This window comes from Thalassophryne amazonica, chromosome 16 (genome assembly GCF_902500255.1).
Source record: "Thalassophryne amazonica chromosome 16, fThaAma1.1, whole genome shotgun sequence".
NCBI classification, from domain to species: Eukaryota; Metazoa; Chordata; class Actinopteri; order Batrachoidiformes; family Batrachoididae; genus Thalassophryne; species Thalassophryne amazonica.
The window spans coordinates 72,777,696-72,795,783 of NC_047118.1; the positions used below are offsets into that span (position 1 = coordinate 72,777,696).

Consider the following 18,088-nt stretch of genomic DNA (forward strand, 5'->3'; position numbering starts at 1 on the left):
CAAAGTTTGGAAGGATCCACCATGCAGAAATAGCAGTTGGTTGAGTGGTCAGTGGGTTCACACCATATTCTTGGAACAGCAAACTTCATTGCTCTCTTTTCCCCTCTGTTGTTTAGGTTGTTTAATTTTCTTTGATTAAACAGTGAAATGTTCATGAACAAAGGAGATTCTTCAAACCTCAGTAAATTACTCTCCTTGAAAGTTCTTGCTCAATCTATACAAATGATGGTTTTCATAAATATAATTGCTTTGTCAACATTGTATTATGTTTAAAATGATGTTTGAACCCTTTTGACATGATCACAAAAAGAAAATATGATGACCACAACTCTGACAAATGGACTTAACTTTTCCAGAAATTAGTAGAGACCACTCAGCGAATGCGAAAACTGGTTAATTTGCAATTTCATTGTCCTGACCACAAAACCAAAGTTTGGAGGTCAAGACCACTTTTTTCTCTTTTGATTGGTTGTGAAGAAATGGGGAATTATGGTTTTAACCCAGGAACAAGACAAAAGTGAAAATTTGTTACTTAGTGAATAGTAAGTAGTGCATTGCCTGTGGGGATCCACAGGCTCTAGATTGGTGTAGTGTTTATAAAATAGGTAACTGACATTTTTCCAGGGTAGTAATAAATTATGCAAAATTTCTATAATGAGTTGAAAGTGTGAGTGCAGAATGTTTTTAGAACCTTAGACCTCAACAGTTTTAAGAAGACTCAACCCTTTTATTTCCTGCTAATTATGTAATTTTTTAATGTTAATTTACTGTCTTAATGTATTTAAAATTGATTAGGTTCTTGTTATCATATACATATACATATTATTATTATTATTATTATTATTATTATTATTATTATTATTACTTCTATTTTGTCATTTGATTTTTAAATGGACTACAATAGAAATACGTGCTTTCAGTTTCTTCTGTCATCCATGTATTTTTAACGTACTTACAATTATATTATGTACTTACATTGAACTTACTAAAATAGCATCACGCACACACACTTTTGATATATAAATAATTTCCCTCTCCTTTCTGGAATGGTGTGTGAGTCCAGAATGTAATTATCAATGTCCATTGTTCAGTGTTGTTAATTAATATCTGTAGTTTCTTCAAAAATATTTGTGTTATCACCCTTCCGTTTTGGGCTTGTTCATCCTTGACCCAAAATTCATAAACATGCCAAATGGCAAATGCCAACTCTCCTCAGTTTGTCTGTGATCAAACTTATACACATGCATGCACGCACGCAGAGCTTTTTGTACTTTCTACATTCTGTTGCAAGCAGGTGCTTTTATTTTTACACAACCACAAAAAGAGACAGTGGTGGAACACATCAATCCCAAGTTCTCACTCATGGTAACGGCCACATGGTGGCCAACAACACTGTTAAAGTAACATGAACCACAAAAACAATATTTAAGACCCCAAAATCCAAAACTCCCATGGTGCATTTTAGCACAATGTCCATTGTACACTGTTGTTAGCTAATATCCCTAATTTCTCAAAAAATATTAGTTCTATCAACTTTCTGTTTTCACAGTGTTCATCCTTGACCCAAAACACATAAGCATACCAAATGGGCAAATGCCAACTCTCTCCAGTTTCTCCATGAGCAAAGCCATACACATGTATGCACGCATGCATGCACGCACACAGAAGCCACTTGGCTATTGTAATATAGATATCAATAACAAAAGTGATTTTCTTTGTTGTTGAAACACAACATTGATTCATTAAGCTTGCACCAGCAAAAGCATAATGAATCCAATTTTATTTTGTCTGGCTGCTGTATCAACAAATTTCTGTCCCCACAACACTGTGTTGTTTGGTATTTTCTTTTTAAATTAATCATGCACCAACTTTCCTTAAAAATCTGCTGTTAAATTTTATTCATAATTTTGTTGGTTTTTCATGCACCATTTTTCTGCTCATACGAACAGAACAGCTGCTGCATTTGTTTCACAATAAAATAATCTGACAATACTGACATGCAATGTGCAGTAAGTCAAACGCTCCCATTAACTCAGCATCTAATCACTTTACTCCAGTGTTAATGCTTACAAACTGTCATATTGTAATATTGCAATAATTCAATACTTAGAATTCTTTGTTTGTGAAAACATTTTAATGACTTGTGTGCTATTTGTCATATCCTCTGTTTGTTTCATTTATGCCACTTATCAGCACACTGAGTGAAGAAAAACTGTTTGAAAAAATGTTCTGTTGAGTTGTCTGAATGACAAAGTTCACTTTGATTCTTTCAAAGACTTACTTTGAAATTGACTTTGATTTTTTTTTTTTCCTGAAATAAACGTTTCAGCCATTGCAGAGATGTCAAAGTACTGACCCATGGATACTAAGGTGTGTAGTGCTGTGGGTACTGCGAGCATGTGCCGGTGCAGGGTGTCACCATATTTGCTACTCTACAGAAATATCTTTGGGCCTGGATGGCACCATCCATGTGAAAAGTGGGTGTGGCCTTGATCTTCTCCCGTCACTGGGGTCCTCAACTCTTATTTATCTATATGCTGGGTTATATCTAGAGAAGCATACCACATGATGTTCCCTCAAAATGCAAGTGACACTCTGCATGTGAGTCTCCCTAAGTAGCCATTTGTTTGACACAAAGTCACTCCAACAGTACATAAGAATCCTTCAAAGAGGCCTGGCACCAAAGACGTCCAGGCATTCGGTAACTGTCTTCTTAAAAGTGTTTTCAAAAGAATGCTATTGCCTGTTACATGATAGAGAGTTATTACTAAGTGTGATGTTAAAAGTGTGCTATTACTGAGAGAGTTGTTACTAGGTGTGTTGTTAAAAGCGTGTTATTACTGAGAGAGCTGTTACTAGGCATGTTGTTAAAAGCATGTTATTACTGAGAGATTTGTTGCTAGGTGTGTTGTTAAAAGTGTGTTATTACTGAGAAAGTTGTTAGTAGGTGTGTTGTTAAAATGGGTTATTACTGAGGGAGTTGTTGCTAGGTGTGTTGTTTAGATGTGTGTTATTACTGAGAGTTGTTACTAGGCATGTTTTACAATTGTATTATTACTAAGAAAGTTGTTACTATGCATGTTGTTAAAAGAGTGTTATTGCTGAGAGTTGTTACAAACATGTTATTACTAAGAGAGCTGTTGCTACTCATGTTGTTAAAAACGTGTCATTAGTGAGAGTTGTTACAAATGTGTTATTACTGAAAGTTGTTACTAGGTGTGTGGTTAAAAGCGTGTTATTACTGAGAGATTTGTTTCTAGGTGTGTTGTTAAAAGTGTGTTATTACTGAAAGTTGTTACTAGGTGTGTTGTTAAAAGAGTGTTATTACTGAGAGATTTGTTGCTAGGTGTGTTGTTAAAAGAGTGTTATTACTGAGAGATTTGTTGCTAGGTGTGTTGTTAAAAGTGTGTTATTACTGAGAGAGCTGTTATTTGACATGTTTTTAAAAGCATTATTACTAAAATAAATGCTACTAGGCATGTTCTTAAAAAGGTGTTATTACTGAGAGTAGTTACTAGGTGTGTTAAAAACAAGTTATGACTAAGAAAGCTAGCATTACTATGTATGCTGTTGTTCTTCTTCTTTCTGCTGCTCCCATTAGGGGTCGCCACAGCAGATCAATCCTTTCCATCTCACCCTGTCTTCTGTATATTCCTCTGTCACATCAACCACCTGCATGTCCTCCCCCAGCACATCCATAAACCTCCTCTTTGGCCTCTCTCTTCTCCTTCTGCCCGGTGGCTCCATCCTCAACATCCTTCTCCCTTATATACCCTATGTCCCTCCTTTGCAAATGTCCAAACCATCTCAATCTCACCTCTCTGACTTTGTCTCCAAACCATCCCACCTGAGCTGTCTGTCTGATATGTTCATTCCTATTCCTGTCCAGCCTCCCAAAGAGAAACGCAACATTTCCACCTCTGCCACCTCCAGCTCTGCCTCATGTGTTTTTGTTAGTGCCACCATCTCTAAGTCGTACAATGTAGCTGGCCTCTCTGTTGTTACGAGGCCCTTTGTTAAAAACCTGTTATTACTGAGAGAGTTGTTACTAGCCCCTTTGATAAAAATATATTACTGAGAGAGTTGTTAGTACCTACTTTGTTAAAAATGTATTATTACTGAGAGAGCTGTTACAATGCCCGTTGTTAAAAGCATGTCATTACTGACCAAGTTGTTCCTAGACCCTTTGTTAAAAACTTATTACTGAGAGAGTTGTTACTACTGACCCGTGTTATTACTGAGAGAGTTGTTACTAGGCCTATTGTTAAAAATATGTTATTACTGACCAAGTTGTTACTAGCCCCTTTTGTTAAAAACGTGTTATTACTGAGAGAGTTGTTACTAGGCCCTTTGTTAAAAACGTCTTATGAGAGAGTTATTACTAGGCCCGTTGTTAAAAATGTGTTATTATTGAGAGTGTGAGTTGTTACTAGGCCCTTTGTTAAAAATCTATTACTGAGAGAGTTGTTCCTCGCCCTTTTGTTAAAAACATGTTATTACTGATCAAGCTGTTCCTAGCCCCTTTGTTAAAAATGTGTTATTATTGAGAGAGTTGTTACTAGGCCCTTTGTTAAAAATCTGTTATTACTGAAAGAGTTGTTTCTTGCCCCTTTTGTTAAAAACATGTTATTACTGATCAAGTTGTTCCTAGCCCCTTTGTTAAAAATGTGTTATTACTGAGAGAGTTGTTACTAGGTCCTTTGTTAAAAACATGTTATTACTGAGAGAATTATTACTAGGCCCGATGTTAAAAATGTGTTATTATTGAGAGAGTGAGTTGTTACTAGCCCCTTTGTTAAAAATGTGTTATTACTGAGAGAGTTGTTACTAGGCCCTTTGTTAAAAACATGTTATTACTGAGAGAGTTATTACTAGGCTTGTTGTTAAAAACATGTTATTATTAAGAGAGTGAGTTGTTACTAGGCCCTTTGTTAAAAATCTGTTATTACTGAAAGAGTTGTTCCTCACCCCTTTGTTAAAAACATGTTATTACTGACCAAGTTGTTCCTAGCCCCTTTGTTAAAAACGTGTTATTACTGAGAGTTGTTACTAGGCAGTTTGTTAAAAATGCTTTATTGCTATGAGAGTTATTACTATGAGTGTTATTACTAGGCATGTTGTTAAAAAGGTGTTATTACTGAGAAGTTTGTTGCTAGGCATGTTGTTACAGCGTGTTATTACTAAGAGTGTTATTACTAGGTCATTCTGTTAAAAGCATATTGCTGAAAGCATGTTTTTAATTTGCTTATTACAATTTCAAATACAAGGTTTTTTCTTATTATTATTAGAAATTTTAGGTTTCACAGTGTATGTCAAACCCTGCTGTTTGCATGTTCTGCATTAATATGTGATGCGTTTCGACATCCTTACATACGTGTGTGTTACCATGGCAACCTTGGCTCCATATATTTCCCTGCCGAAGCAGCAGGGAGCTTCAGACGTCCATCCATCTGTCTGTGTGACCTCCTGATGAACCGGCCTCCGAACGCTATCATCTCTCCGCAGCACGCATCGCCGTAACCATGCGCAGACGTGCTATAAAACACAGAGCATGTATGAACATGACAACACACACAAACACACACACTCAGCCGTGTGAAGATGATGTGTGTTTAATGAGATCCAGCTCCTTTTAATCTGCTGCACACATGCAAGAAACTGAGAATGTCTGTGAAAGAAAGAAAGAAAGAAAGAAAGAAAGAAAGAAAGAACGAGAGAAAGAAAGAAATAAAGAGGGAGGGTAGATTTTCTCAGCGCTGCTCAGTTCGATGAAACCGCCACAGAGAACAAAATGAAAGCAGAGCGAACGAGTGGAAGAATATACGTTAAAGAATATGTGTCGTTTAATGGCCGCAGGGAGCGAGCTGAACTTTTCAACTCTCTGCCGCTCCAATAGAACAGCTTCAGTTAATGCAATTTTTTGTCAGGCAAAACTCCATCTTTTGGCGACTACACCTGTTTGCTAATTCTCACTTTTCTGGACAAACTGCTGCGTGCTCGCAGCTGATGGCAAATCTGTGCAAATCAGGAAGCTCACTGCAAACTTGGGTTCTCATTTTGGTTTCAAATGAGGAAGCGATGCGTCTGTATCCGTCTGCTCGGTCTGCAGCTCATCACGCTGCTGCAACAATAAAAGCAACAATGACACACACACACACACACACACACACACACACACACACACACACACACACACACACACACACACACACACACACACACACACACACACACACACACACACACACACACACACACACACACATACAGTATGCACATGCACAGAGCTTTGGAAAATCACTTGTTATTTTATTTTGATATCATTAGTTTTTATGCAGAAATCCATTCATGATGGAAAAAAGTATACAAATGCCGCAGTACAAAAGGACTAAATACAAACTAGAAAAGCACTCAATAGAGTTGTAACACCCACATGTTGTGTAAGATTCTGCTCCAGGTCAGACACAGACCAGTCAGAATTTTTTCCATCTCACAGCACCAAAAAGATTTTAATCTGTTGGTTTCTTCTTGTTTGATCCAGATCCTTTTCCAGAGCAGATCCAACACTTTTCAGGACATTTAATCACACTGGATTAATTCCAGCACTGTAGCCTCACAGCCAGTAGTAGTGTAGGATCATTTATCGTTTTGTGTATTTTTTGGGGGAATAAAAGCAAAAACTCACTTGATTTTGAAAGAGGATACTATTAATGACTTAAATTTATAGAGCGCTTTTCAAGACATCCAAAGCGCATTACAAGTTGCATTATTCATTCACTCGCACACTCATGGTGGTAAGCTACTTGTGTAGCCACAGCTGCCCTGCAGCAAACTGACAGAAGTGTGGCTCCTTCTGACCACCACCTTGTTCATACAAGTATCTTGCCCAAGAACACAAAAGCAATATGGTTGGAAGCCGGATTTGAACTGCCGACCTTTCAGTCACAAGACGGCTTGCTCTATCAAGTGAGGTATTGCGATTGTGACCGCAGGACCTTTGTGGCCGGCACGGCGGTGGGATCAAACCTGGACGGCTCGCACTAAAGACCATTCCTCTACCAGGTCAGCCAAAGGGGACTTCCCTGTTAGCCAAGCTAGCAGGAACGTCTTTTCAATCAGGACCCGGGACCTTCATCCTGCTACACCAGCCCAAGATATAACAAGCTTTAAAAAAATTAGGGCACCATTTTGTCTTCACATTCTAAGGGTCTGAAGTCCAAGATGGCGTCCAAAATGGCCTCCGTTTAGCAATAATCCAATATCTTTGCTAATACACAAGATATAATTACAAAGTACCTAAATATAGGTTTTCTGACACAAGGAAACCATTTGTATCATCAAATTATGTAATTACATTATGTAATTAACAGGATATAAAAGGGTTGAGTTCTTCTTCTAAAAATTGTTGAGGTCTAAGGTTCCAAAAACATTCTGGACTCACTTGCCATTCCAACTCATCACAGAAACTTTGCATTATTTACAGCTACCTATTTTATAAACACACGGACAACGCGCCAGTAGTTTGTTTCTGTTTGTTTGCTACTCAGATGACAATTCAAGCAAAATCCAAATTCCACAGTTTTGGGCTTCTTTTTAGATGAAGACTCTGACATGTTTGTTAATATAGAGTGAGGCAAATAAGTATTTGATCCACTGTCGATTTTGCAAGTTTTTTTTTATCGTAGGTACTCTTCAACTGTGAGAGACAGAAAAAAAAAAAAAAAAAAAAAAAAAAAAATCTCAAAATCAAATTGTATGATTTTTTAAATAATTAATTTGCATTTTATTGAAAACAAAAGTGGCACCCATTTTTAAATGTTTAAATCATATTGTAACAGAATCAGGTGAGTTTTTGCTTTTACCAAAAAATAAAATAAAATAAATAAAAATAAATAAATAGATAAATAAAACATTTCATAACAAATGCGCCCCCACTGTAGGCCTCAGGTTCAATTCCCACCTGTTCTCCTTGTGTCTGCATGGTTTCCTTCCGGGTGCTCTGGCTTCCTCCCACTTGCAAAGACACACAGGCCCAGATTGGCTCCAGCTTCCCATGACTCTAAAACTGGAATAAGTGGGTATAAAAAAAATGAATGGATTCTAATAACACACCTGAGTTTATAACTTTAGAAAAATAATTTAAACATGCTCTGGTTCTGTCCCTTTATGTGGCTCCATTGTAAAGAAAAACAGAACATTTTGGACTTGGCAGAGTTATCCACTCTCTGAGCACGCTCTAGTTTCCTCTGTCAACAGAGGAGGGTTGAGATTCTGTGGTTACTGTCGCTGTCTTTGTGTTTATGGAGCAAATACAGCTGGTGATCAGAATCCAAACATTTTGCCTTTTCTTCCTTTGCTCACTTTAACATTTTTTAAAATCCCATTCTCACTCTATGACATCACAGAGGTCTGATGGAGCTCTTCTCCCTCTTTTGCCTTTTCACTATTGTTGTGTCACAGATGTTGTTCGAATATTGCTAAAGGAAGCTGATGAGTTTGCATAAGAACAAAGCTTAAACAACCAAGTTCTCTTCTGCTCATCACACACTACTTCTGTGTCTGGCTTAGTTTATACTCCCCCCTCAGATTATAATCGGCATCTCTGTTAAAAAACAATTTTTGAATATTCCCGGGAAGTACATCATTTGCTGCTTTATACATAATTTGTGCTGTTTGTAGACGAACCAGGTCATTGAATTTTAATGTTTTGATTCTAAGAATAGCAAAGTTATATGGTCTTTGTAACTGGCATTATGAATTATCCTCACTTTTTTTGTAATATTGATAGTGAATGTAGTGTACATTTATAAGTACTGTATTGCCCCAAACTTTGTACACAGTAATTTAAATATGGTAAAACAAGTGAACAGTAGAGAATTCGGAGTGATTTGTATATGTGTTTGGCCTTACTGTGTACTGAGATACTTCTTGACAGTTTATTCTATACATGTTTTAAGTGAAGTTTCTAGTTTATTTTATTATACAAATATTGAATGTTTATGAGTTCAATGGTACAAATATTTCATGAGGTGAAAGCCCGGTTGAATGGAATGTTCCATCTTTCACCAAATTAAATGTTTGTTCCATTGAAAGAATGTAAAAACATTCATTATTTGTTTTATATAACGGCTAAAATAGATCCTTGTCATTTTATATTATATTAATTTACAATCAACAGAAAAGGGCCTTACATTTTGGTACCTCCTCAGTGCAGCAAAAAAAAAAAAAAAAAAAAATCACATCAGAAATTAATTTGGCTTTGGTGCCTCACTGCTGCTTTGACATCAACAATCTAACATGAACTTTAAACAGGAGTCCAAAATTAATTCTGACAACGATTTTATGCATGCCGTGCATAAAATCGTCGTCCGTCAGCAAAAGAAACTCCGCCATGTTTGTTTCATGGTTAAGCGCCGCCTGACTTGTGTGAGCGCATGTGTGTGTGTAGGTGTGGGTAGGTGTGTGTATATGCGTGTGTGCACAGAGTGCAATGGTACCAAATGTATGGAATCAAATTTGCACTCTAAATGGAAACAAATTCTAAATGCAACACAACACAAATGGGGCGAATAATCCATGTCACATGACATACAAAGCACCAATCAAATGACAAGGATCCACTCATCCCATATATCATGCCTATTATTACACCAAGAATCTTAGTTTCATGAACTCCTTCTGTATCCACACAATCTATTTGTACTTGCACTTGAGTCTTCTTTGCCAAATAACATGAGTTTAGATTTACTTAAGTTTAATGATAATTTGTTCTTATATAACGGCTGAGTGGATCCTTGTCATTTGATTGGTGCTTTGTATGTCATGTGACATGGATTATTCACCCCATTGTTGCATTTATAGTGCAATTTGGTTCCATAAGTTTGGTACCATTGCACTCTGTGAACCCCGCCCACTAGTGAGGGCAGCGTTTAGCTAAACATGCGGAGTTTGTTTTGCTGACGGATGACGATATGAAGGAGCTAACTGACGGTGCTACTTCTTCGATGTCTCACACACACACACACACACACACACACACACACAAACAAAAACAAATCCACTGCACTACAAGCCGTCTGGAGGCATGAAGAGCTGTTAGGAGGAAGTTAGAATGAAATGCTGGACTAATTTCAGACATGATTTTTTTTTTTTTCACTGCACTGAGGAGGTACAGTTTTTTTGTTTAGTTTTTTTTTTTGGAAGTACACAAAGTCGGAGCATGGCATTGCGGACTTCGTCGTCAGAATTATTTTTGGACTCCTTTTTAAAGTTTGTGTTGGATTGCTGATGTCAAAGTAGCTGTGATGCACAAAAGCTGCAAATTTCTGACGTGATTTTTCACTGGAGTGAGGAAATACACAGTCTTTTTTTTTTTTTTTGGAAGTACACAAAGTCAGGCGTACTAAAATGTAAGCCCCTTTTCTGTTGATTGTAAATTAATATAATGTAAAATGACAAGGATCTATTTTAGCTGTTATATAAAACAAATAATGAATGTTTTTACATTCTTTCAATGGTGCAAATATTTCATGAGGTGAAAGCTGGAACATACCATTCAACGAGACAAACACATTTACAAACACACACAAAGTTCACATTGACTATCTGGAGAAACCCACTCACCTAACCTGCATGTGTTTGGAGGTAGGAGGAAGACTTTCCGCCTGGTCCTGTCTGGAGAACACACAGACGCCACACAGAAAGGACCAGGCGGGAAGTGATCCATAACCTTCTCCCTGTGAGGCAACAGAGCTAACCACTAAGCCACTGTGCCACCCTGGCTAGTGGTTATCACAGTGGAATTTTCATTTCCCCTTCATCCATGTTCCTCATCCACCAGAGGTCTCCTCAGAGAGCAAGAAAACAAAAATGACGCTGTGTTGCAATTATTGTTCTTGAAGTTGCATTTATGATTTTATATTGCAGGTCAATATGAAAAGCTGTTGAAATGTATATTTATTTATTTGTCTGGCCACACACGCAGAATTTTCTGTTGATGCCTGTTTGTCAGAACAGCCAGCACGTGGAACTATTACCACCATAAAAATCAATTTGTCATTGTTAAATGCCTTCATTCCTACACTTTATTGTTCCTGCTATCCGATATGCACGTCCCGGCTTGGAATTCCCAGACAGAGGAGCTAATTGGACATAACGGATGTGAAATCACACCCTGATGATCTGGATGTGTCGATATTGACAGAAACAAGCTCCCGGGATCAGTCCATCAATATTCCCAATCACAATGAGTGTGACTGTGTGAGAGAGGCAACAAATGAATGGATCAACAGCCGAATATTTAATGTAATAATTAATAATTCTGTGTGTGTTTGTACACATAAGTGTTGTGAAAAGAAAAAAAAAGGACAACGAGCAAATTAAAGGAATAAAACACTCCGAAATTCAATGAGGCTGACAGAGAGAGGGAGAAAGTTGATATTTATACTCTCTCTCGCTCTGGGGTCTTTTCAATAATTTAAATGCCAAGCATACTTTTATTTTTATGGTACATGTAATTATATTATTGTGTGCTTGTAGAGCAGCACAGATGAGGAAATACAACCCTGTTACACAAAATAAAACACAAATATTATAAAGCATTAAAAGAAACTCGATTATAATCATAATATGAAAACCAAATGTGAGGGGACTTATGGGATCATATAAAGTATTAAAGAGCTGCTTTAGTCAAGACACAGTAGAACTCCAAGCGTACATACTCCAGCCAAGGCCCAACAATCTGCTTTAATTAATGCCCGGATTAATAACATTAATGCAGTCTTGTTAAAATACAATAACTTCATTAACGTCAGGTGTGTAAAAATACATATTTCACAGGAACAGATCATAATCCTGGCCCAGATATGAATGTTTTCCTGATCTATATCTAATAATCTCATATGTGTAATTATAGCCATGAATATTTTAAAATATTTATAAGATTTTTAATTCAGCTGTTTATTTATTAAACTTGGTGCTAAAATAATATTTTGATTTTAAATGCAAACAGTTATCCTTCACAAATAATGTGCCGCTTCCCTTCACACATAATAATAACTAAAACAACAACAATATTATTATTATTATTATTACTACTATTATTATTATTATTATTATTATTGTTGTTTAAATGTTATTATTATAATAATAATAATAATAATTTGATATATAAAGATTAAAAAGAAAATGATTTGGAAAATTACAGATCATGATCACATCAGAATTTCATCACTTCCTCCAAACTCTCCAATTTTATTGAAATGTCCTTTGCTTTAAAAAAAAAAAAAGAAAAAAAAAAAAGAAAACATTTATTTTGTAAACAAAAGCAGAGGGTTGATCACATAACCTTCTGGCTCCTCTGCCAGCTGCTGCTTAAATGTATTCAGTAATGAAGTTACACTGAACTTGTTACATATTATACAGCCACGATATTACCATACAGAACGGTGTAAAATGGAATATGAAAATAATCAGGGTGAACCAAAGCACACACAGGCTGTAAATTATAAAACCCTGTGCACAGATGGTGTGCATGTTGCTGATTTACAGCCCCCGATGTGTCAGAAAAAGAAGGAAATTGAAGTCTAAGACCAAAAGCCATCAATCTGGACACACACACGTGCACGAACAAACATGCACACACACACACACACATGCACGTGCGCTCACATGCACGGCAGCTGTTGCTCTAATTACCTTTGCCATGCTGAACACACTAATCACCATTACCTCGCTCTCTCTGCTAATTCAAAGATCAATTTAATTTTATGGATTCTTTATTGGAATTATATTTCACTGAATATCCCGCCTCTCCACCCTGATTGACAGGTTTAGCCACCTGTTACTGGATTGCACATTTCGCTGCGGTCAATTATGTGCATATCAGTTATGACAAACCACAACAAAGCATAAATTACCCGACAGAGACGACACGTTACTGTTTAATCAACTTTTCATCTTGTCAAGTTTTGGAGTTTTAATTCAAAGTTTGTCATAACATCATTTGTTCTTGTTGTTGCATGTCCAGTTAACACGGCAGTTAGAAAGTGGTGCATTCATGGAAACACTCCTCCTGTGTGATCAGTCCATCCTCCTCTTCAGAGATGCTGTATCCACTTCTGCAGCTTCCACAACTTTACTTCATTCAGCGTTTCTGTGTTAATCTGTTCTCACGTGCGTTCTGGATATAATCTGGGAAATCATCAGAAAGGCAGAAAGCAACGAGACAGTGGGACTGAGAGATCTTACAATGAATACAAGAGCAAACGAGATTTCTGAGGTCCGTCAATCTGGATGTGCACACCTCCAAAATTCAATGGAGTCTTCCATGCCCTAATGTCTATCTGTGGTGCAAATTTGGTGAGAATCCCTGAGTAGTTTGGACGTAATCCTATATAAAGTGCCTTACATAAAGTGAAATCTTGATCCAGAATCTGGATCCGGATCACCTAAAAGATTTAATTGAGTCTTCCATGCCCTAATACCAAGACTCGGTGGGGGAGAGGAGATCTCACAGCGCAGCTGTGTGTACAGAGGGACTTTTCATCACTGTTTAGACACTGTTTTGGATTTAGAAAAAGGACGCTTTATGTGGATTATTTATTCAGATGATTCCCACTGAAACTAACATGTGGTTGTCCATTCAGCTGCTCCCGTTTTCGTTTTTGGGTTCGCCACAGCGTATACAACCAGATCCGCATTGATATTTGACACAGGTTTTACGCTGGATGCCCTTCCTGATGCAACTCCAGTGTTACCTGGAGAAACACACACACAGCCGCTGGTGTTCCAAAGAGGTCTCCCATCCAAGTACTAACCAGGTCCCGCACTGCTTAGCTTCTGAGATCTGACAGGATCAGGCTTAAGCCCAGGTTACACATAGACGGTTTTGTCGGCGGGCAGTACGTAGACCGAAGTTCGCGGTAGTTCCGGCTGTTTTCGCGGTGGAAAGGGGCAGAGCATTTCGCAGGCGTTTTGAGCGCCGTACTAGCCGCAAATGCGCGAATAAAACGCCACTAAATCCGCCGAATAAAGCAGCATTTTGATGCCGTAGCATCCGGCACACGTCAGGCAACGGGGGTTAATACCCAGTTCTATCCTTTACAATCACAGGTTAAGACGCGCGTGAGAACGGCGGTGTTCTGCTGCCGCTGATAATGCCCTGTGTACCGCTGGATTTATCCAGGCAAATCCTGCGTTACTCCAGGAACTTTTGCATATAGGCACCGCCCCCAGAGTATAATAGGCTGAAGCAGCTGTCACTGCAGGGGGAGGGAGCTCATCTCTCAGCCTTTTCTTTTCTCTCCTTTTCCCCTCTTCAACGTGTTGCTCCGTCTCCACCACAGGGCTACCCTCTGCTTCTGAACCAGACCTCTTGGTAAGTCCTTGCCGCTGCCAATTTTCTTTTAGGAGGCATACTGGAGCTTCTCTGCAAAAATATCTGGAGCTGGCCGCGAGTGAGAGGCCTGCATGCAGTGCGCTAGCGTTTTTATACTGACCGCCGCCTATCGGCCGTTTGGAACGCCGTTAACTGGGAGGCGGTGTTTAGAACAATGTACTGTCCGCTAGCGCCACCGTTTTGTCTGCCTCTGTCGCCAGTTAAAATGCCTTTGAGGATGCCAATGTAGGCTCTATCGCCGTTTTACACGCCGTTGGTTAGGGATACAACGCCGGCCGCCAATTACGGCGGTGTAAACTGCGGCACTACAGGAAGGAGCAGGATGACACGGCGATTCAAAAGTATCAAACGCCGTTGTTCGTGTTGTCTCCGTCGTTACGCGAATTCTCCGGGAGCGCTCCCGGAATTATTCGACATGTTAAATAATTTTTTTCCACGATTCCCGGTAAAGCTGGAACTAAGCCACGCCCCCTAGTGCCGGCATTGACAATGGCGTTTGATCCTTAAGACAGCCAAAAACTCTTCCGGGACGCTTCCGGGAGCTCTTACCGTCTATGTGTAAACGGGGCTTTACACAGAGCAGACCGGCTGCACTGAAACTAACAGGTAAGAATTTATATTTACAACGTGTCTTTTACTCTGCCAATCAATGCATTAATGGATGTATTTTGGTTGTTTAAGCTGCAGGGTTCAAAGTGTGTGAAAAAAGCAGTAGCTTTTTAGTTTGTACGATGTATGACGATGTATATAATACCGAGATAAACTGTGACTTCTAATACTGTATTTTACTGCTTTTGAAAGATGATGACAGTGTTTGGGGTTTTATTTTATATTCATTCATTTTTCGTGCATTCTTATGTGTTTGTGATCCTTGAATTTACTCAGCAGCGAAAAGTGAAAGTGAAACTGGTTTATCAGAAGCTGACAGTGTAACCTGATGCGGCCGCATCCGAATCAATACAAAAAGTTATCGGTTGTCTGTAATAAAGATAAATCTTTTAGCAGTTTATTGATTTAGCATCATAAAAGATAATGTTTCAGTTATCAGATTAATGGTTATCGAAGCTAATGAAGGAATATATCCTAAATGTGCTTAAACTATGCATTATCCTTTTGTTTTTTTTTTCCCTATTCAGCATCATCATAATATTATTTATCTTTTATTGAGCTAAAAATATATTGTTACATGAGTGTGTTTTAGTGTTTAGAAGTCATCATTTATATATTAATAGAGCTTGTTGCTGTTGAAGAATATATTACTCATATGCTCATAGTGATCAATATTTATCAGTGCTTATTAAACATGTAAACAATAGCTAAGGTTAATTACATGGTATCTATATATTCAAAAACTCTTGGGTTATATGTTTGAATACTGTTGAATTGTGTATTGTATCTACCTAATTAAAGGCATGTTATGTTTATGATTACATTTGTTTTTGTTCTAAGATTTGCTTTGCTCAAATATTAGTTTAGTTTCTTAGCAAGCTGTCATGAAGATATGTTACTTATATAATCATTTTCAAAAGTCTTGTAAATGTGATGTGTCCCTGTTTCGGTGAGGCCCTGAAGATATGCTGACAGTTTTTCAGTTAGCAGTTGCCCAAAAACCTTATCAGAAAAATTCACAGCGCGTGTGGACAGGACCATGCAACGAAATGGAGGGATCAAGACTACCCAGATGAAGGACACCGCACAAGATTAGCAGAAAAACGTTGTAGTAGTATAGAGTGTATAAATCAGGGCCGTATATAGGAATGTGAAAGGGGGGGTTCAAATCCTTGAGTTGGGGGTCCAGTGGGCCGCAAGGCCCCCAGTGTGGTTGATTTGCAACGCCCTCGTGGGTGGCTCAGGGGGGCAAAGCCCCCCAAAGCAGAAGCTTTTTGAGGATTTCGAGGGGTAAAAAGCTACATAAATTTCATTTGAAACCCAAAATGTATCATTTTAGGAAATACATTTTTATATACAAATAGTCCTTGCTTGGGATTGGATCAGTTGCCATAAGAACCACCCAGGAAGAACCAAGATAACATTAATGCAAACTTTATACCTGCCTGTCGGTTGCGTCATTCGCAACCGACAGGCGTGAAAAAACTCACACATGCGCACGAAGGTTCAAGCTTGGCTGATGCAAGCGCACATGATTCAAATCCATATAGTTTTTGCAAAAAATAAAAAGGTCGGATAGTTTTCTAACAGACCTCAGTGAATTATACAACCCCTGGCAAAAATTATGGAATCACCTGCCTCAGAGGATGTTCATTCAGTTGTTTAATTTTGTATAAAAAAAAGCAGATCACAGACATGACACGAAACTAAAGTCATTTCAAATGGCAACTTTCTGGCTTTAAGAAACACTATAAGAAATCAAGAAAAAAAGATTGTGGCAGTCAGTAACGGTTACTTTTTTATACCAAGCAGAGGAAAAAAATATGGAATCACTCAATTCTGAGGAAAAAATTATGTAATCACCCTGTAAATTTTCATCCCCCAAATTAACACCTGCATCAAATCAGATCTGCTCATTGACATTGACCCTATGCCATGACATTGACCCTATGTGTCTTTTTGCAAGGAATGTTTTTGCAGTTTTTGCTCTATGGCAAGATGCATTATCATCTTGAAAAATGATTTCATCATCCCCAAACATCCTTTCAATTGTCCAAAATATCAACATAAACTTGTGCATTTGTTGATGATGTAATGACAGCCATCTCCCCAGTGCCTTTACCTGACATGCAGCCCCATATCATCAATGACTGTGGAAATTTACATGTTCTCTTCAGGCAGTCATCTTTATAAATCTCATTGGAAAGGCACCAAACAAAGTTCCAGCATCATCACCTTGCCCAATGCAGATTTGAGATTCATCACTGAATATGACTTTCATCCAGTCATCCACAGTCCACAATTGCTTTTCCTTAGCCCATTGTAACCTTGTTTTTTCTGTTTAGGTGTTAATGATGCCTTTCGTTTAGCTTTTCTGTATGTAAATCCCATTTCCTTTAGGCGGTTTCTTACAGTTCGGTCACAGACGTTGACTCCAGTTTCCTCCCATTCGTTCCTCATTTGTTTTGTTGTGCATTTTTTGATTTTTGAGACATATTGCTTTAAGTTTTCTGTCTTGACGCTTTTATATCTTCCTTGGTCTACCAGTATGTTTGCCTTTAACAACCTTCCCATGTTGTTTGTATTTGGTCCAGAGTTTAGACACAGCTGACTGTGAACAACCAACATCTTTTGCAACATTGCGTGATGATTTACTCTCTTTTAAGAGTTTGATAATCCTCTCCTTTGTTTCAATTGACATCTCTTGTGCTGGAGCCATGATTCATGTTAGTCCACTTGATGCAACAGCTCTCCAAGGTGTGTTCACTCCTTTTTAGATGCAGACTAATGAGCAGACCTGATATGATGCAGGTGTTAGTTTTGGGGATGAAAATTTACAGGGTGATTCCATAATTTTTTCCTCAGAATTGAGTGATTCCATATTTTTTTCCTCTGCTTGGTCTAACAAAGTAACTGTTACTGACTGCCACAATCTTTTTTTCTTGATTTCTTATAGTGTTTCTTAAAGCCAGAAAGTTGCCATTTGAAATGACTTTAGTTTTGTGTCATGTCTGTGATCTGCTTTTTTTCTACAAAATTAAACAACTGAATGAACATCCTCCGAGGCCGGTGATTCCATAA

The 18,088-nt window shown here is 38.0% G+C and overlaps 1 long non-coding RNA gene across 1 annotated transcript; it reads left to right on the forward strand.

The window, feature by feature from the left end:
• The first annotated feature begins 223 nt into the window (after nucleotides 1-223).
• Nucleotides 224-17,524, forward strand: LOC117527851. The gene is made up of 3 exons (XR_004565619.1): nucleotides 224-542; nucleotides 7,519-7,530; nucleotides 17,514-17,524. It is a non-coding gene; the product is annotated as an uncharacterized LOC117527851 (long non-coding RNA).
• Nucleotides 17,525-18,088: the final 564 nt, after the last annotated feature.